General features: G+C 43.2%; 1 long non-coding RNA gene across 1 annotated transcript; it reads left to right on the forward strand.

Annotated features, from left to right (window-relative positions):
• Positions 1-1,160: 1,160 nt before the first annotated feature.
• LOC138986411 (uncharacterized) lies at positions 1,161-20,464 on the forward strand. The gene is made up of 3 exons (XR_011463265.1): positions 1,161-1,548; positions 3,447-3,554; positions 15,923-20,464. It is a non-coding gene; the product is annotated as an uncharacterized lncRNA (long non-coding RNA).
• The last annotated feature ends 649 nt before the right edge of the window (positions 20,465-21,113 follow it).

A 21,113-nucleotide genomic window follows, 5' to 3' on the forward strand; every position in this document is an offset into this window, starting at 1 on the left:
TCTGAAGATTCCCCCAAAATAACACCATAGAGGGAAAAGAAAAAGCCAAGGGTACATTCATTCTTGCTTTGTTCCATAGAAACTTGTCACTTTTTCTTTACAATTTTCAATTTTTTCTAGTGCTTTACAAAGGCACTCCCCCTGGCATTTTTATGAATATTTTCTGTTTATACTGCCTCTCCGCACACAGAAAACTATACTTCTAATCCCATAGCACCCTCAGCCCCTTGTCATTCGGTGAGGCTACGTGACTAGTTTTGGCTAATCAGCTGTGCATGGCAGTGACTTCTGTTACTTCTAGACTACAGTGAATTTATAGAGGGAGTAGGTGAGAGATTTCTATGACACTCTCCCCTTGCCACAGTAACCAGCAAGGTTCCAGGTTGTGGAGCCTCTGTCAGCTGGGGTCCATGACAAACTATAGGAATCAGAGCCCCCTCACCCCTGACCTTCACCAAGGGATGCTGGGAATTCCTTGTGTGCTGGAAACTAAACCTTTACCATGTTAAGCCACTGAAGTTTGGGGATTGTTACCCCAGCATAAGCTTAGCCTAACCTGACAAACAAGAGATGGCTCTCAAAGTTTAGGATGCAATAGAGTCACCTGTGAAATGTTAAAATACATATTGTGTAACAAAAATATATTGGGGGACAGACTTATGGATTAGTGATGTTAAAACAATTATCAAATGATTTGACAAACCCTTTTGAATTTTATACTTTTTAATTTTTTTAACTTTATTTGTTACCCAAGTACATGGAAAAACAGAAGACTCGAACAAAAGAGAAAAAATTAAAAAAAAAAATCCAGAACTATACTGTTAACCTTCTAGTGTGGCATGTCAGGAATTTTCTTGTGAAAAAAGACCATGTTTTCCTTACACTCCTTTTCAGAGCTCCATCAACCCCCCAGGGCGACAGGGCGAAAGTGTGGGGAATGCAGTCCCTGAAAGGATTTGCTTCCATGTCTGCCCGCCCCCATGCCTAGGGTCTACAAGCACCCCACCGGCAGGAATCCGGTGTGCTTACCTCTCTCCATCTTTCCCTCCACCCACCCGCCCACGTCTTCCGCAATAGGAAGCTTGCACCCACGCAGGGTTCCCGCCCACCTCCCCAGCATTCCCGTTGCCCACCATTTTCTGAATCAAAATGGATAGAAGACGAGGCTGTGGGGTGAAAACTGCAGTACTGGACCTGCTCCCGGGTCCCCCCTCCCCACTTTCCTTTCCGGTGGTTTGCAGGTGGCTTCTACCTGCACTTGCAGGGAACCCAGGAATTTGCCTCCTCCTCCTCTTTTCCTGGGCCGGAGGCCAACCTGCTTTCAATGCAGTAGGGAGCTGGTACCCAAGCCTGACCGCCGCCCCACAAGCCCACCATTTTTTTGCCCCAAAGTCGACAGTAGCAGGGGCAGGAAAGGAGCATAGGCAATGCAGTTGTGGACCCGCATTGGTGTTCGCCCTCGCCTTTGGATAGCCTCTGATCAAATCGTGGGCAGACGCTACTCTGTTCCTCTGGTCTAGAAGCGCGCCCGCCTACGCCTACTCCAAGGTAAGAGGGAGATGGTGCCTAGGCGGGAAACAGGACTCAGACTACACAGTGACTGAAGTTCACGTCAGCCCTTTGTCCAGCGAGGCCATGTTAACAGTAAGTTCAGGTCCTCGATTAACTCAACAGCATAGCTGGAGCCGAGTTGTCCCCCCCGCCCCCACCTGAAAATCTTCTGTCAAGTGTATCATCTCCTTGGAATGTCTATGTGGCTTTCTCAGATTATCAGAGAGAATCAGCCCTTGAGGGTTAATCCCCGGAGTCTCCTTTTTGTTCCTCCGCCTGCTTCCTAGACTTTCCACCTCCCCACCACCGGAGGTCGAGCATTTCCCTTGCAGTCCTGTCCAGGCACTTGAAATAGGGTTGAGGAAGTGAGGGTCCAAGTGAGAGAGACTTTTACTAGTTCTTTTTAATATTTGCCAGTTCTATTCCTTATAGTTATTATTATCATTACTGTTATTACTATCAGCCTACATCCTGTTTGCCATTAAAAAACAGAAAAGAGCTCTCTGCTGTCATTTGGGAAGCAGGAGGTAGATTCAAGCATGTGTGGGAATAAGTAAACAACCCAGCCACCTGTTTTCCCTTCTCAGTGATAATACTAATATGGATCCTTCAGGCAGCCACGTTTTTTGGAAGTTTGAAATGGACAGAACAGCTGAGGCTCCCCTTGTGAAGGGCCCCTGTGTATGTGGTGGCAGAGGTGGGGGGAGGGTCCATGAAGTCAGCCTCTGAGGTCACATAATTTCATAATACCAAATTGGAACTTCAGATTTTAAAAGCTGGTCGGTCACATGTTCAAGTCTTCAAGATTATGATTAACCTCCACAATTCCTCTATTTCCTAGTTCCCTACCATGGCCACATCCATATTATCACAATTACAACCAAAATTTCATACTACTTCTTACCATCTCAGGGACTGATCTAAGTTATGAGGCCTGAAACTTACAATTAAGGGGACGTGCTTTATGAAAAAGAATGTCAAAAATATATGAGCAATGCAGGCAACTAGGTGCCAAAGTTAATATTAATTTATAATAAATCACAGGAAATTATGAAATTTGAACAGCTGGTATATACAGAACATCTCAATTTCCATACACACAGCATTTTTATTAATTACTGCCTGGCCCACTTCTATGATTTTTTCCCTACAATTTTTTTTATTACAAACTCTTTTGCTCCTCTCTTCATATGTCTGTGTAATATAATTTTTCTTGGAGAAAAATGTAAATATAATTCTATCTTTCCTTTGCATGGTTAATACATTTGTTACTATTATTACTGTTGATAAAAAATTTAGTTTTACAATTCATTATTGGTGACAGGTAAAGTTTTAGAGGTAGAACTGCTGTCTACCTCTGTCAAATTTCTTTCTTTTATGAGCTTAACATTTAAGTTTTCTTGTGAATATTTTTATCTTAAATACTCTTAATAATGATGCTTACAAACCAGTTTGATGTCCGTGTCCTGAAGAGGAGCAGAATTTGCCACTCCAAAATATGCCTTTGGGCACAAGATTATTTTAGGCTGATGATTTTTTAAGAAATCCAGACCTAGCAGAAGCTCAGAAAACCGGTAAGTTACCCTTTCCTAAGAGATATTTACATTTATAAGGGAAATTTCCACTTGTAAGGGTGTCTGCCTCTCAGTACCTGGAAGAGAAGGATAACTAAATCTCTAGAAACTTTTATCAATGGAGAAGGCTACAAGTTGAATTTGCATAACAACCTTATTCTTGTTTACTTCACTTTTCCTGGTCGCCTCTATTGACTGGTCTCCCCCATTCCCACCCCCACCAGCAACATCCTTTGTCTTTAGCTAGAGATGGTATTTAAGGCGGTACCTTGGGCTATTTCTGGGAGTTACTCAGTTTTGCTGGGTCTCCTTTATATACAGGACCTATGCGTGCATGTGTGCTCACGCAGTCGTGACCAACTCTTTGCAACTGTTTACAACTACATGGACTGTTGCCCGCCAGGCTTCTCTGTCAATGGAATGTTCCAGGTAAGAACGCTGGTGTGGATTGCCCTTTCTTCCTCCAGGGTATCTTCCCGATCCAAGGATCAAACCCACCTCTCTTGTGTCTTCTGCATTGGCAGGCAGACTCTTTACCACTAGCGCCATCTGGGATGTATACATGTTATTAAATGTGTTTGTTTTTCTCTTACTAATCTGTTCTTTATTACAGTAGGGTCTCAGTAAAGAACCTAGAAGGGTAGAGGGAAAATTATTTGTCCTCTCCCACAGTCTTCAGAGTAGTAGAAATTTTGAATTTTAAGATATCTTCTTAGTCAATGTCAGTATTTCATACCATATCACCAAGAAATTAATATGAATCTGTGTGGATGTGATTGGGCAAAGCCATACATGTAGCTGGTGTAGCAAAAGATCAGAAGTTCATCTTTGAGAAATCATATTTTACATATTTATAGGGAAGCAATGGGAGCCAAGACTGAAAAAGTATCTTGAAATCAGATAATGAAGTGGGAAATAGCATCACATGCTAGCAAGTGGCTGGTGTTAAACCACCATGGTATTCATTTGAGCTGTAAAATTTATTCAAGATTCACTAAACGTATGAACAGCAATAGAGTATAGCATTAGTTCATTAGCATTAGAGTCAGATAACTCTAGTTTGAATCTTAGAGCTTCTACTTAGTACACTGTGAAATCTTACTGGTAATTAATTATATGCGGAAGTGACTCAGAAAAGCATGAATAAATTATACAAGTAAACCCAAACTAAATGTGATTCCAAATCAACTTCCCCTTAAATTTGATCCCAAACATGCCCACCTCCATCTCACCACTACCAACATGAGGGGAGTCAGAGTAGAAAAAGACAGTATTTTTTAATTGTCAGTATTTTTGCTTTGGTAATTTTACAAAAATATCTGAGACATTGTATGACCCCTGTATTAGTTTTCTGTTGTCATGTAACAAAATACCAAATTTAGCTGCTTGAAATAACATCCATTTCTTTGGCTACCAGTTCAGTAAGTCAGAAGTCAGGCGTGTATTGAGTTCTCTGTTCAGGATCTCATAAGGCTGAAATCAAGATGTCAGCCAGGCTACACTCATCTGCAACTTAGAGTCCTTTTCCAGGCTTACATGGTTGTGGCAGAATTAAGTTCCTTGTGGTTGTAGGATTGAGATCCTGCTTTCCTCCTGACCATCAGCTGGGGGCCACACTTGGCTCAGACATCACCCACATTCCTTCCCACATGGCCCCTCTATCTTGAAAGCCAAAAGTGGAAAATCTCCCTCACATCGAATCCTTTTCACACTTCAAATCTTTCTGACTTAAGGAATGGCCATCTCTTTAAGGACTTGTTCAGTTTGGTCACACCCACTAAGTGATTGCCCTTTTGATTAACGCAATGATTTGGGACATGGATTCTATCTGCAAAATCCATTTTGCCATATAATGTGACATAATCATGGGAGCGGTAGCTCTTCATATTCATAGGTCCCATCTACAATAAATAGGAGGGAATAAGCTTGAAGGTCTTTGGGACCATCTTAAAATTTTGCCTGCCATAACCCTTCTTAGATAGTGCCCATACAAATCAAGGGGCCCTTTTCAGGATGAATTAACCTCTGCATTACATCTATGCATTCAGAGTTTTCCATTTCATCTATGCAGCTGTATTCGGCTAATGAGCCCCTCAAACCTCACATATACATAATCATGAATTAGTTACTGCTTACAGTTTTAACAGAATTTATAAGCTGTATTAACCAACATTGTTTTGGCTGCTAAGAATTTTACCATTTACTTAAACTGGGGGTGCTGAAGCCTTCCATCTTGGACATGCAATGAAAGGCAGTTATGATTGTTTTGTATAACCATCAGTGTATATGTTACATTGAGGGTGAATAAATTGGGGGAGACACAAAGGCCAAATCACTAGGAAATGATTATCCTTTAGAGGTCTCTGGGAACTTCATCACTACTGTACCTGCTATGTGTCCTGCATGGGGACAGTTGCTTTATATAGGCCAGTGCACAATTCCTCGTGCCCTCTCACCTCTCATGTGAGGTGGGGATTATTAGCAGGTCAGTAGAAATTTGGAGAAGATAATGTCCGGTGCAAACTGGAATTAATCTACCTTTTTTCCTGATTTTATCTTGCCATTCTGCTCAAATGCTCTGGAAGATTCCCTATCCTGACCTTCATCACTCTTCAGGATCTAGTCTGAGTCACATAGTCTAAGCTTTATTAACAGTTTTTCCTCTGTACCAGCCAAAAGAGACCCCCCCCAATCAGTGTGACCCTAACATGCATTACCCACTCTGCTCCTGCTGTGCCATTCTTCTAGAATGAATAATTCCCCAGTCCTGGTACTATAAAGGAATATGAACAGGTAATATAAAGGAAGGCACATCTCATAAAGGAAATGCTCCTTGGGATGTTTCAGGAGCATAAAAATAGATCACAGGTACAGAGAGCCATATGAACATATGACCTCAAAGGCCTCACACCACCATTGCTTTTGGAGAGAACCAGGTACTTTAGCTCAGGCTAGAAGAAAAGGGATTTTTTCAGAGCACTGTGGACTCATGGCTTGGATGGTAGTCAACATCTGATTTCATCACTTATCATGGCAGATAGTGAAGATCTTCACTTTGAACACCTTTGATCTCTTCTTTTATCCTTTCTCATGTCTCCCTTTATGCTGTTAATATATGTTCCTTACTTTTTTTCCACACAGTCTTTGGATAAATATTCTAGGACTTTTCTTCTGCCAAATTGAGCAGAGGTGGACATATTCTTCTCCCAATGAAGTAGATCATGTCTAGCCCTGTCCACAAAAATGCCCCTAAGTTGACATGCACTGAAAACACCTTACCTGAAGAACACATACAGAAGAGAGGCATTTCTCAGTGCTGTCACAGAATGTCAAGGCCCAGAACCTGGCATTAGGTCTTGGTGAAGTGCCTCACACAGAGCCGATACAGCGCCTTGTGAAAGTAAAAGTGAAAGTCGCTCAGTCGCATTCAACTCTTTGTGACCCCATGGACTATACAGTTCATGGAATTCTCCAGGCCAGAATACTGGAGTGGGTATCCTTTCCCTTCTCCAGGGGATCTTCCCAACTCAGGGATCAAACCCAGGTCTCCCGCTTTGCGGGCGGATTCTTTACCAGGTGAGCCACAAGGGAAGCACCTTGTAGGTTAGTCTATAATTCTTTCTGCAAGCTGACAGCACTGGGAGCTTAACACATTATTGACAAGAGATTTATTAATGCCACAGTTGTGAATTTCAACAAAAATCCCTGGTCAATAACATGTTAAACAGTGGTGAACCCACAGTTCTGTGCTCCTGTGACTTGGTGAGCATCTCATGTCACATGGGCTGCCAAGACCACTGGGCTTTGGCCACACTAGAGTGACCTATAAGACAGAGAAGGGATTGTTTCCTTCAGTCACCTGCACTGTCATCTCTTCTGTGTCCTTTGCTTTGCATATTTGCTACTTTAGTTGTAACCAAACTAACACCACTTTGAACCTAGTCCAAAATGTCATTATTGCGCATGTCTGAATTGAGACCAGATTGAAAATTTATTTATACATGCTGCTCTGCTGCTAAGTCGCTTCAGTCATGTCCAACTCTGTGTGACCCCAGAGACGGCAGCCCACAGGCTCCCCCATCCCTGGGATTCTCCAGGCAAGAACACTGGAGTGGGTTGCCATTTCCTTCTCCAATGCATGAAAGTGAAAAGTGAAAGTGAAGTCGCTCAATCGTGTCCGACTCCTAGCGACCCCGTGGACTGCAGCCTACCAGGCTCCTCCATCCATGGGATTTTCCAGGCAAGAGTACTGGAGTGGGGTGCCATTGCCTTCTCCATTATACATGCTATACAGACACAATTTTATAAATCTGCTTTTGATCTTATTTACAGATGAGAAAATAGACCTGGAAAAAGATTAAATATATTGCTAAGTTCATCTGGCAAGCCAGGAAGGAGAGAAAAAGGTTAAATACATTGCTAAGTTCATCTAGCAAGCCAGGAAAGAGACCGGCCCTGGGACATACATCTGTGGACTTCCGGTTATCCTCACTAGGTTTCTTGATGGCTTGTATGATTCAGGAGGGACTTGCTCCCAACATCTCACCATCTAGAGATGTTCAGAATATGCTACAGGGATATTTCCTTGGTGAAAACTGCTCACAGAGACGTGGGCTCCAGCCATGTTTACACGCAGTCAGAGTGGACAGCAGAGGCCTTTTCAGGGAGCAGGAGCTGAAGGTCCCAGAAGGCAGGCAGAGCAGCCATGCAGGCCAATGGGGAAGACTGTTAGCCCCTGCCAGCTGCTGCCATGACAACAGTCTCCAGGGGCGTGGCCTTTCTCTGGGAGCTCTGAGGAAGCCCAGGGTAGGTCTCTGGTTCAGGGATTCCTGCTCCCTGGTGAGACTGCACTTGTGTGGCAGATACAGAGTACCCCCCACCCTTGCCTGCAGAGCCCCTCTCCAGCACAGACTCCATGGAGGTCTGGTTTGCCTTTGCAGGGCCCATCTGTCTAGAGATGGACTTGAGGAATTCTGCTCTCTCCAGCCCAGAGGCTTCCCCTGCTGCTACCGCCTCTGTTCTTTCCTAATGACACCCATATCAGTACTTGGATCTCCAGACTTGCTTCCTGGGACTGTAGCAGGCCCCATCCAGCCTAGGGCTCCCAGGCCTGCCTCCCCTACTCCCGTCCCAGGGGGAATAGCCAGGTGGGAAGTACAGTGACAGGAGCCCCCTCTCTTCTGCTTCTGACCTCGTCCTAACTGAACCGGGACACACATACACACACACGCACACACACACACACTGCAGATGTCCAGAGAAATGAGGAAGGGACACACACACACACACACACCCTTGCAGATGCCCAGAGAAAGAAGGAAGGGACTCTGAAGAAAGGTGGGGTGGCACCTCAGTTTTCTGGGAGACACTCATGGGGAGGGAAGGCAGGTGCAGACCTGGACTGAAGGACGCAGTAGCGGGCTCTTGGCTGGGCAGGGCTTGGGCTGTCACTGGCTGAAGGGCTGTGGAGGCTGGCTGCCTTCTACCCTTCTCCATGCCTTTGTGTCCTCCTCCTTCTCCCTGAAACGTGGGCTCAGGGGCTGTGGTAGAACAATGAACACGGTCCCTTCCAGATCAGGATGCTCTGAGTCCACACTGTCCACCAGAGTGGAGTGGGAAGGGGTCTTTCTTAGGAACACCATTTGGCCTGACTGGGGGGCCTTTCCAGACCCTGAGTCTAGGAAAGACTGCTGCCTTTCCCAGAATCCAGATGAACTTAGAGCACGGAACTCTTCCCTCCTGAGCCCCAGCATTCTCACAGCCTTACTCACTCTTGGCCTCTTGGACTCTCAAGAGGGTCCAAATCAACCCTAGTTTTTTGAGGTCTGGGTGATAGAGGTCGAAACAGAGGAGACAGTTACAATCTTGAATATTTGGTTCACCAAACTTATATTTAATAAATGTTTTATCCTCTGTCCTATATAGGATATCAAATAAGACACAAATGTCCCCGGAGATCACTGATTTACATGAGAGCATGTGTGTGTGCTAGGTCACTTCATTTGTGTCCGACTCTTTACAACTCCATGGACTGTAGCCCACCAGGCTCCTCTGTCCATGGGATTCTCCAGGCAAGAATATCAGAGTGGGTTGCCATGCCCTCTTCCAGGGGATCTTCCCAACCCAGGAATTGAATCTGCGTCTCTTATGTCCCCTGCATTGGCAGGTGGGTTCTTTACCACTGAACCACCTGGGGAGTCTTTATATGGGAGAGAGCGGTCTAAACATAGTTTTAGCTTGATAATAAAGTCTAGTCAATTGGTAATTTAGAAACACCAGGAAAAGACACACAACTCTGATGACTGTGAAGAAGATACTTTAGTTGAGTTTTAGTGATTAAGTAGGATTTTGCTTAACAGAGAAGCAGAGGGCAGTCTAGACAGAAGGGGGACAGCAGGAGAAAGCTTGAGGCAAAGCCATGGAGGTTTGGCCTCAGAGATCTGACTGAACCAGACCAGTCAAAGTCCAGCAGGAATTCAGATGACAGATGTCCATTACAGAGGCCAGTTTTTTTAACCCACCAAGCAATTAACAACTCTGACACTGAGGGAGTGTCAGATCCCACATGTTAAGGGCTTATTTCCACAAGACTGCGCCTTCTCACACTCCAGATGTCAACCTGTGCTTCTGACAGACCAGTTATAGACCAGAGGTTCCCATGAACCTCAGTTTGATACACTTGCTAGATTGGCTCACAGAACTCAGGGAGAGGTTTACTTATGTTTTCCAGTTTATTTTAAAGAAATCAGATGAACAGTCAGATGAGGAGGTAGGGGCAAGGTCCTGAAGGGACCTGAATGCATGGACTTCTGTTCCCAAGAAAGTGGGGTGTCCCACCCTCTCAGCATGTGGATGCATTCACTAGCCTGTGCTTGCATGCTTAGCTGTGTCCAACTCTTTGTGCCAGGTTCCTCTTTCCATGTGATTTTTCAGGCAAGAATACTAGCCTCCAGGGGATGTTCCTGACCAAGGAATAAAAACAAACATCCGTGTGTCTCCTTCATTGCAGGTGGATTCTTTACCCACTGGGCTCCCCTTGTGGCTCAGCTGGTAAAGAATCCTCCTGCAATGCGGGAGACCTGGGTTTGATTCCTGGGTTGGGAAGATCCCCTGCAGAAGGGAAAGGCTACCTACCCTAGTATTCTGGCCTGAAGAATTCCATGGACTGTATAGTCCATGGGGTCTCAAAAAGTCGGACACGACTGAGTGACTTTCACTTCACTCTTTACCCACTGAGCCACTGGGGAAGCCAACTGGAAGCTCATCCAATCTTGTTCCCCTTCCCAGTTGTCCTTGGAGCTGAAAGTTCCAGTTTCTGGTGACCAGCCCCATCTTGAAGCTATCTAGTGGCCCCACCCCCTTAAGCATAAGCTCAAAAGGGTCTCCCTATGAATAACAACAGACTCCCATCACTCAGGCAATTCCAAAGCTTTGAAGAGCAATGCACAAGTAACTGGAGACAAAAATCAAATACATTTCTTATTATACCATAGTAGGTAACAACCTGGATAGATTTCTAAGACATGCTGGAATGGAAAAAAGAACATTTTGTTGAATGAAAAGTAGGGTATAATGTCATTTATGTAATATCATTCAAATTCTATGAATATGTGTGTTTCCATGTGTGTGAATTGTTTCTCATGTGAACTTCTCCATATACTTTGCTTATTTTCTATTGGTGAGTGGAGATTTATATTTTTATATAAATTTTTCAAAGATATCTCAAAATCTGTAATAGATGTTTATCTCAAAATCTGTAATATATGTTTTAAATATTTCATCTGTTTCTCATGTGCCAGTTGATATTCTTTGAGATTTTTTTAACTTCAAAGATTTTGAAAGAGATCATTCTATTAAATTTTCTGATTGCAAACGCATTCTTGTAAAAAAGAGATTTCAAACTTAATAAGAGTGGGGCATGAGAGTGGGGTAGTGTTCACACCTTTTCTGAGTTCCAAAAAGTGAGTGCCACTAGACTCAGTGTGAAATTTTAGGAGCAAGCAAGGCATAATGGTTAAGTCAGACAAATGTAAGTTCAAATCCAACCTCCTCCTACAGGTTGTGTGATACTGTATAAGTCACCAAACCTTTTTGAGTTTCAGTCTCCTCATCTATAATAAGGATGAATGCCTTCCTCAAAGTGTTGTAAGGATTTAAGAAGATCTCAGAGATTAAATATCTGGCCTAAAGTAGGTTCTAGCTCATTTTTAATTTCTTTGCTCAGTTCCAAACAAAGCTAGTGCTCTTTGCTCTACCTTATGCTTTTTTGGGGGACCTGTCCATTCATGTGGCCTTCAGACAGAGGCCTCTGAAATCAATGAGAACAATTTTATCTTCACTATAGACACTACTGTCAAGGACTGTGGTTGATGGAATGTCCATGTGGATGAATGCCATGGTACATGTGCAAAAAAAAAAAAAAGAATAAATAAAATATATGCTATATAAGGTATGACGACAATAAATATGTAAATGAATACATATGCACATCTTCTTAGTTGACAATATTATATCAATATGTAAGGTAACATACATATATACTATATAAAAAAGTAAATTAACAAACTGTATGTGAAGTCGCTCAGTCATGTCTGACTCTTTGTGAACCCATGGACTGTAGCCTGCCAGGTTCCTCTGTCCATGGAATTTTTCTAGGCAAGAGTACTGAAGTAGGTTGCTGTTTCCTTTTCCAGGGGATAATCCCAACCTAGGGATCGAACCCGGGTCTCCTACATTGCAGGCAGATACCTTACTATCTGAGCCACCAGGGAACAAACTGTGTAAAAGGAGATATATGTATACACACAACATAAGTACATGGATGTTGTATGGGAGGAAAAATAATTTTCCCTCTATCCTTCTGGGGCCTTGGCTGAGACCCCCCTGTGTAATAAAAGATAGATTAAGAAGGAAATGGCAACCCACTCCAGTACTCTTGCCTGGAAAATCCCATGGATGGAGGAATCTGGTAGGCTATTGTCCATGGGGTCGAAAAGAGTTGGACACGACTGAGCGACTTCACTTCACTTCACTTCAACCTTAGAAAAACAAACAGGAATTTGATACCATATATACCTCCTGTATACATAGGCGATAATCCAGGAAAACTGAGTAACTCCCTGAAATAGCCCAAACGACCACCTTAAATAGCATCTTCAGCTAAAGACAAAAGAAAGATCTTTGGAGGGAGGGGCAGTTATGAGATGCTATCAAACAAAATACAAAACATCAAACACATTTAACAGGACTAGAATCTGAAATCCACACAGGTATGTTACAGTTTCCACTGAAAACATTATTTTATTCTCTACACTTACCCCCATTTCTATCAGAGATAATCAAAGGAAGACTAGTTAGTTTGCAAAATGAGTCTAGTAAGGGAAGTCTCCTTTGTAAGGGTGTCTTCCTCTTGGTACCAGGAAGAGGAGGATGACAGAAATTATAAACTCATAGAGAAGGAGCAAACTTAAATAACAACACTCTTGTTTACTGTGCTTTGACTACAAAACCATGCCCCATAGGGTTAACAGAAGCTGGCACCTTAACCGAAATCCTTGAGTGTATCTTACAGAACAGCAGATAAGGGAACAGCTTGTTTAAAAAAAAAAAAAAAAACCCTCTGTTTGTAATCTGTCTTTACTGATTAAGCATGCTTTCAATTTTTTTTCTATTTTTTTTCCTTCTTCAGTTGCATATCCTCCAAGCTTAGGTAATATATCATAAGACTTCTTAACCACCCCTACCGTCTCTGACGTAGGGGTCACTATAGTAACAGGGCTTAAGTTGTTTTCTAGGAACTTGGAGTTAGCTCCTGTCCAGTTCAAGCTGGCTAAAACTGGTTGGGACCACCAATCCTAAAATCAAGCCTGCACAGGTGTCCAATGAAGGACCTTTTAACATCAGAGGGCCAAAAACTTCACCCTTAGATTATAAGCACCTCCATTTGTTCATAACATACATCCCATGAAGAAGCAGGTAACTCAGATACGCCTGCACAAAACACTAATTACCTAACCTTTTCCCTACCACCTCCAATCACCTTTCCCCAGGCCTATGGCCATCCTGCTTCTTTATCCCATAAATATCTCAAGCCTCTCAACATTGGGGAGGCAGACTTGAGACTTGTTCTCCTGTCTCCTCATATGACTGCCTTGTGAATAAACTTGTCCTCTGCTATAAAACCTCAGCATCTCATCATTTGGCTTGCTGAACATCAAGCAAATAAAGCCAGTTCAGTAACAGTAACCACCTGTGACTGCTCCCACCCCCACCAACATCTTTTGTCTTTAGCAGAAGATAGTATTTAAGGTGATGGCTTGGGCCATTTGGGGGAGTTACTCAGTTTTGCTGGGTACCTCCTCACAGGAGGTATCCGTGCATGCATGCTAAGTCATTTTAGTCGTGTTGACTCTTTATGACCCCACGAACTGAACAGGAGGTATACATGATATTAAACTTATGCTTGTTTTTCTCCTGTAAGTCTATCTTTTATTACAGCAGATCTCAGCCACAACATTGGAAGGGTAGAGAGAAAATTATATTTCTTCTCCTACACAGTTAAAGCCTTGTTAATATAACCAGTGTTTCTAATTGTGTCCTGTTAATTGCTAATTGCCATGAAAACCACCCAGTAAGGTTCCAAATTCTGGAGGGATCAGATAGGGAGGAAAATCAATTGTTTCACCTTTGTTCATAAGGGTATACTTTGTGTGTGTGTTAGTCACTCAGTTGTGTCTGACTCTGCAACCCCAGTCTGTTAAGCTCCTCTGTCCATGGAATTCTCCAGGCAAGAATACTGGAGTGGGTAGCCATTCCCTTCTCCAGGGTATCTTCCCGACCCAGTGATCAAACCCGCATTTCCTGCATTGCAGGTAGACTCTTTACCATCTGAGCCACCAGGGAAGTTCCAAGAGTATACTTGGACAACTAGATATAAGTCATAGATAGCTTACTGCTACTGCTAAGTCACTTCAGTCGTGTCCGACTCTGTGCGACCCCATAGACAGCAGCCCACCAGGCTCCCCAGTCCCTGGGATTCTCCAGGCAAGAACACTGGAGTGGGTTGCCATTTCCGTCTCCAATGCATGAAAGTGAAAAGTGAAAGTGAAGTTGCTCAGTCGTGTCCGACTCTTAGCAACCCCATGGACTGCAGCCTACCAGGCTCCTCTGCCCGTGGGGTTTTCCAGGCAAGAGTACTGGAGTGGGGTGCCATTGCCCACAGATAGCTTAAGAGAAAAGAAAAATAGGTTTCCTTAAATGTGGAAAACAAAACATTGAATCAAGATGTTTCAAACAAGTCATAAAAAATTCCAGTCATCCTCATTAGTTGATTCAGCCCCACATAAATTAACTCTTGTTGATATTGTTCTTTTGTTAGCAGTTTTATGAATACAGTTTTTTCATTAGAGTTCTGTAAATTCTTATCCAGTCCAGTGGTATGATGTGAAAGATTTCAGAAATTGTAGTTCTCATAGTCCTACCCATGAATCTGGAAGATGAAGCACTTTTGCAAAATCATCAGAATAAAAAAATCAGTTCAGTTCAGTTGCTCAGTCAAGTCTGACTCTTTGCAACCCCATGGACTGCAGCAGGCCAAGCTTCCCTGTCCATCACCAGCTCCAGGAACTTGCTCAAACTCATCTCATGTCCATTGAGTCGGTGATGCCATCCAACCATCTCATCCTCTGTTGTCCCCTTCTCCTCCTGCCTTCAATCTTTCCCAGCATCAGGGTCTTTTCCAGGGAGTCAGTTTTTTGCATCAGGTGGCCAAAGTATTGGAGTTTCAGTTTCAACATCAGTCCTTCCAGTGAATATTCATGACTGATTTCCTTTAGGATTGACTGGTTTGATCTCCTTTCTATAAAGGAAAAAAGGCTTAAAAATGGCTATCATTAAAGATATGATGAGAGTACATTGTAGTGCAATTGATAAGGAAATTTGGCTATTTCTGTGACAGTATTTTAAGATAATTAGAATTATGACTGATAATATTATACTAGGACATATCAGAAATCTAGAAATTTTCATACAATTTCTGGAACACTTATATTTAACATATACGAATATAACCCAAAGAAAGTTTAAAATATCAAATAAGCCTAATTAGTTTAATAGCTCATTTTTTTAAAAGGAGAGAGAATAAATCTTTTGAAATTTTCCAGAGCACCTTTGGGAAATTCCAGAATTAGTTCGAGGTCAAAAAGACTTCGTTTATAATTTGATTTGGGGAAGTTAATAAAAAGTAAAAAAAGGTGGATGCTTGACTAAGAAGGATCACAGATCATTATGAAGCTACTTAATTATCCATCTAACCAAAGTGAAAAAAGATTTTAAAGGCAAATACTCATAAGACTTGGTTTTAAGTAACTGGAGACCTGATGATGAATATGAAGCATAGGAAATTACTTCAGTAAGACACAAAATCTTTATTTTTTCTAGGCAGATTAAAAGGTAAAGAAAAACCTTTCACAATCTCTTGTCAAGAGCAGACTGATAGTCTATGAAACTTTTTCCTTATACCAGAGAAAAAGAGAATTAAGTTTTAGTTTTATATAGGTACACCATGGACTGTAGCTTGCCAGGCTCCTCTGTCCATGGAATTTTCCAGGCAAGAATACTGGAGTGGCTTGCCAATCCCTATCTCAGGGGATCTTCCCCATCCAGGAATCAAACCCACATCTCATGCATTGGCAGGCAGATTCTTTACCACTAGCACCACCTGGGAAGCCCCACACTATTGATATTAAAGCTTATTTTTAAAGACCCTTATAATATCAATTTGATTATATTCTTTGCAGCCAAAGATGGAGAAGCTCTATATAGTCAGCAAAAACAAGACCGGGAGCTGACTGTGGCTCAGATCATGAACTCCTTATTGCCAAATTCAGACTTAAATTGAAGAAACTGGGGAAAACCACTAGACCACTGAGGTACGACCTAAATCAAATCCCTTGTGACTATACAGTGGAAGTGAGAAATAGATTTAAGGGACTAGATCTGATACACAGAGTGCCTAATTAACTATGGATGGAGGTTCGGGCCATTGTACAGGAGACAGGGATCAAGACCATCCCCAAGAAAAAGAAATGCAAACAGACAAAATGGCTGTCTGAGGAGGCCTTACAAATAGCTGTGAAAAGCAAAGGAGAAAAGGAAAGATACAAGCATCTGAATGCAGATTTCCAAAGAAAAGCAAGGAGAGATAAGAAAGCCTTCCTCAGCAATCAATGCAAAGAAATAGAGGAAAACAATAGAATGGGAAAGACTAGAGATCTCTTCAAGAAAATTAGAGATACCAAGGGAACATTTCATGCTAAGATGGACTCGATAAAGGACAGAAAGGGTAGGGACCTAACAGAAGCAGAAGATATTAAGAAGAGGTGGCAAGAATACATAGAAGAACTGTACAAAAAAGATCTTCATGACCCAGATAATCACGAAGGTGTGATCACTCACACTCACCTAGAGCCAGACATCATGGAATGTGAAGTAAAGTGGGCCTTAGGAAGCATCACTATGAACAAAGCTAGTGGAGGTGATTGCATATCTCACACATTAGTTAAGTAATGCTCAAAATTCTCCAAGCCAGGCTTCAGCAATACGTGAACCGTGAACTTCCAGATGTTCAATCTGATTTTAGAAAAGGCAGAGGAAACAGAGATCAAATTGCCAACATCCGCTGGATCATCAAAAAAGCAAGAGAGTTTCAGAAAAACATCTATTTCTGCTTTATTGACTATGCCAAAGCCTTTGACTGTGTGGATCACAATAAACTTGGGAAAATTCTGAAGGAGATGGGAACACCAGACCACCTGACCTGCCTGTTGAGAAACCTGTATGCAGGTGAGGAAGCAACAGTTAGAAGTGGACATGGAACAACAGACTGGTTCCAAATAGGAAAAGGAGTACGTCAAGTCTGTATATTGTCACCCTGCTTATTTAACTTATATGCAGGTTATATCATGAAAAAGCTGGGCTGGAAGGAAGCACAAGCTGGAATCAGGATTGCCAGGAGAAATATCAATAACCTCAGATATGCAGATGACATCACCCTTATGGCAGAAATTGAAGAACAACTAAAGAGCCTCTTGATGAACGTGAAAGAGGAGTGAAAAAGTTGGCTTAAAGCTCAACATTCAGAAAACTAAGATCATGGCATCCAGTCCCATCACTTCATGGCAAATAGATGGGGAAACAGTGGAAACAGTGGCTGACTTTATTTTCTGGGGCTCCAAAATCACTGCAGATGGTGATTGCAGCCATGAAATTAAAAGACACTTACTCCTTGGAAGGAAAGGTATGACCAACCTAGACAGCATGTTAAAAAGCAGAGACATTACTTTGCCAACAAAGGTCCATCTAGTCAAGGCTATGGTTTTTCCACTAGTCATGTATGGATGTGAGAGTTGGAATATAAAGAAAGCTGAGCGCTGAAAAATTGATGTTTTTGAACTGTGGTGTTGGAGAAGACTCTTGAGAGTCCCTTGGACTGCAAGGAGATCCAACTAGTCCATCCTAAAGGAGATCAGTCCTGGGTGCTCACTGGAAGGACTGATGTTGAAACTGAAACTCCAATACTTTGGCCACCTGATGCGAAGAGCTGACTCATTTGAAAAGACCCTGATGCTGGGAAAGATTGAGGGCAGGAGGAGAAGGGGACGACAGAGGATGAGATAGTTGGATGGCGTCACCGACTCAATGGACGTGGCTTTGGGTAGACTCCGGCAGTTGGTGATGGATAGGGAGGCCTGGTGTGCTGCGGTTCATGGGGTCGCAAAGAGTCGGACACAACTGAGTGACTGAACTGGACTGAATCAATATCAGTTTTAGCCAGCCTGACTACACATGGTGAGATGCTTTTCCTTGTCAAGCAGTGTGGTTGATGGAATGAATACCTATATAAATATCATGGCACATGTAAAGAAAAAGGAATAAACAAAATATATGCTATATAAGATATAAATACAAATATACATATGAATACATAAAGGTATTCAGATATATATCATATAATTATATAAAGTAATACATATATGTGTTAGTCCCTCAGTCATATCCAACTCTTTGGAACCCCATGGACTATAGCCTGCCAGGCTCCTCTGTCCATGGGGATTCTCCAGGCAAGAATACTTGAGTGGGTTGCCATTTCCTTTTCCAATACACATATATACTATATAAAAAGTAAGTTATGAGTATATAAAAGGAGATATATATATTTACACACGCAATATAAGTAATGCATATTAATATTATTTTCTCTACATAGAGAAACTAATTTATATCTTCTTTTATACTTTTCTATATTTGCATATATTTTTCTATTAGAAATATGTAACTTCCCATTCAGAGAAAAAGTGATAATAGTATAAGATCACTCTTATACTATTATACTATTTAAACCCCCTGCTCCCCTACACACACACACTTATCTTGACCTGAGACAGGGAAAAACCACCTAACAACAGGTTGCTTCTTGTGCCATCTCACTACCCCTGCCTCCCCAGGAAGAAGCTGATAACTGTGTCGGCCCAGTATCAGTCAGGATTGAGGTCTTCCTCCCCCATCACCCGATAGTTTCTCCTTCCCTCTTCTTGAATGAATGAGTGTGTTAGTCGCTCAGTCATGTCCGACTCTTTGCAACCCCATGAACTGTAGCCCACCAGGCTCCTCTGTCCATGGAACTTCTCAAGCAAGAATACTGGAGTGGGTTGTTAATCCCTTCTCCAAAGGATCTTCCCGACCCAGGGATCGAACTGGGATCGCGGCACTGTCACAGCATAGTGACTCAGATGGTAAAGAGTCTGCCTGCAATGCAGATGTGGCTTCCATTCCTGGGTAGGGAAGATCCCCTGGAGAAGGGAGTGGCAACCCACTCCGGTATTCTTGCCTGGAGAATTTCATGGACAGAGGAGCCTGGCGGGCCCCAATCCTTGAGGTCGCAAAGAGTCGGATTTGGATTTGACTGAGCCACTAACACACTCACTCACTCAAGGAGAGGGAAGGAGAAACTATTGGGTGATGGGGGGAGAAGACCTCAATCCTGCCAGACACTACTGAGTAGCTGTTTTCTACTCGCAGTTCTGGCTAAGGCCACGAGATGGCGAGCTTACCTCTAGTTTCTAAACTTAAAAAAAGTATTATCTTGGCAAAGAGGTGTAAAGAAAAAGTTCATTTTTTACACACAGACCATGAATCAGTGAATTCAGTAGAATTTCACTCTGAAACATGTATATTTATAGTAAAGGATAGAAGGATATTCAATCAGATTCTTGCTTACTATGCACTGAGTGTGTGTGTGCTCAGTCACTTCAGTCCTGTCCTGCTCTGTGTGACCCCACGGACTGTAGCCCACCAGGCTCCTCTGTCCATGGGATTCTCCAGGCAAGAATACTGGAGTGGGTTTCCATGCCCTCCTCCAGGGGATCTTCCCCACCCAGAGATCAAACCTGTGTCTCCTGCATTGCAGGCAGATTCTTTAACCGCTGAGTTTCTGGGATGCACTGCATACCACAAGCCAAAATCCCTATTTCCATATCTAACTGCCTATTGGACATTTCCACCTGGAAAAAGATAGTAGTGTGGAAACTCACCCAAATGCACAAACCAACAAGGACAGCATACTTAGCAAATCCAAATAAATTATTCCCTAAGCCCCAGAAAGCTGCAATCTAAATTGGAGGCAGACTGGGGAGAATGCAGAATTTGATTCAGATAAATCTGAGAACACACAGTCTACCTCTTATTTATCTGTATAATCTTCCTCATTTGTAAAAATAATTGTATTTCTGAATGGGAAAGGGAGCAGTCTCTGGGCATTTTGCAAGAACCCTGAACCTGATCCCTCTATGCTTCCTCACCAGAGGGGCTCCCACTCCCAGGCATTGTGGGCATCCTGCTTAGTACACAGCTCTCTCCAGGGTCCTGGACCCTCAATGCTTTGTGCTCTGGAGTTGGCGGCTGGTAGCTTCTTGGACATGTGACAGGGATGTGAGCCCTCTGTGTGAGCAGGGAAGTGGTGAGAGGCCCAGACAACCAGGCTCTGGATGCTGCTGACCCTCCACCATCAACACCTCCAAAATGTTTTCACACCAACCCACAGCCTGACTGCCCTGACCCCTGGTACTGCAGTGCATAGGGGTGTTCACACAGGAGTGACACCTCTTTTCTCCTGAGCTGTCAGACCACAGGCCTTTGAAGCTCCCTTTACCTGGGGGCACCTGTACCTCTGGGCCTGGGCTGACGCAAACATCAGAAGCGCCGCACCAGCACACACAGACCTAAAGTCACCATAGAACCACCCAAACAGGCCAGGGCACATCTGAGGCCCTTCCGGGAATCTGAGCAAGGTGAGTGGGAGAGGGATGGGTGAGGTCTTGTCTGAGGTCTAATTCCATTTCGGGATGGGGGGCGGGTACTTCACTGGACTCTGACAGAAGGGGCAGGCCCTTCTGCTTCAGCCCTAAGTTACCTGGTTAGGCCCAGGCCAGAAACCAGTGTTTCCAGTTGGGAATCCTTGGGCTTATCTCCTCCCCTATAGAAGGTTCCTCTAAAGAGGGAGGGAGAAGGAAGGAGAGGCAAAGTGCTCTGACCTGCAATGGGGACAGTCGTTGTCTTCCAGGTATGCATGTCTAGGACAGTCTGGGCCTCAGCCTAGAAGAGTGGTGCCTGCTGCAGGCTGGAGCAGAGAAACCAATGTCAGACCACCCTGGAGAGTGGTGTGCCTTTGGGGAGCCCTTCCACATCCTGTCCAGGGAGCTAGATTCATCCTGTCATATAGAACTGGTGAATTGCTGGACTCTCATCTCACTCCAGCCAGAATCCAGCCCAATCAGCATCATCAGGCTACCATAATCTTGAGGAATGATCTGAAGACATGAAGATCCTCCAAATGGCATCACACAGTGAAAAAATTAAAAGCAAAATCAAGGGCACAGGACTGGCTTACCACTTTGAGATCTGATTACCAAAGAACTTTGAACTTATTTTTGA

The sequence above is a fragment of the Bos mutus genome, chromosome X (assembly GCF_027580195.1).
Source record: "Bos mutus isolate GX-2022 chromosome X, NWIPB_WYAK_1.1, whole genome shotgun sequence".
Taxonomy (NCBI): Eukaryota; Metazoa; Chordata; class Mammalia; order Artiodactyla; family Bovidae; genus Bos; species Bos mutus.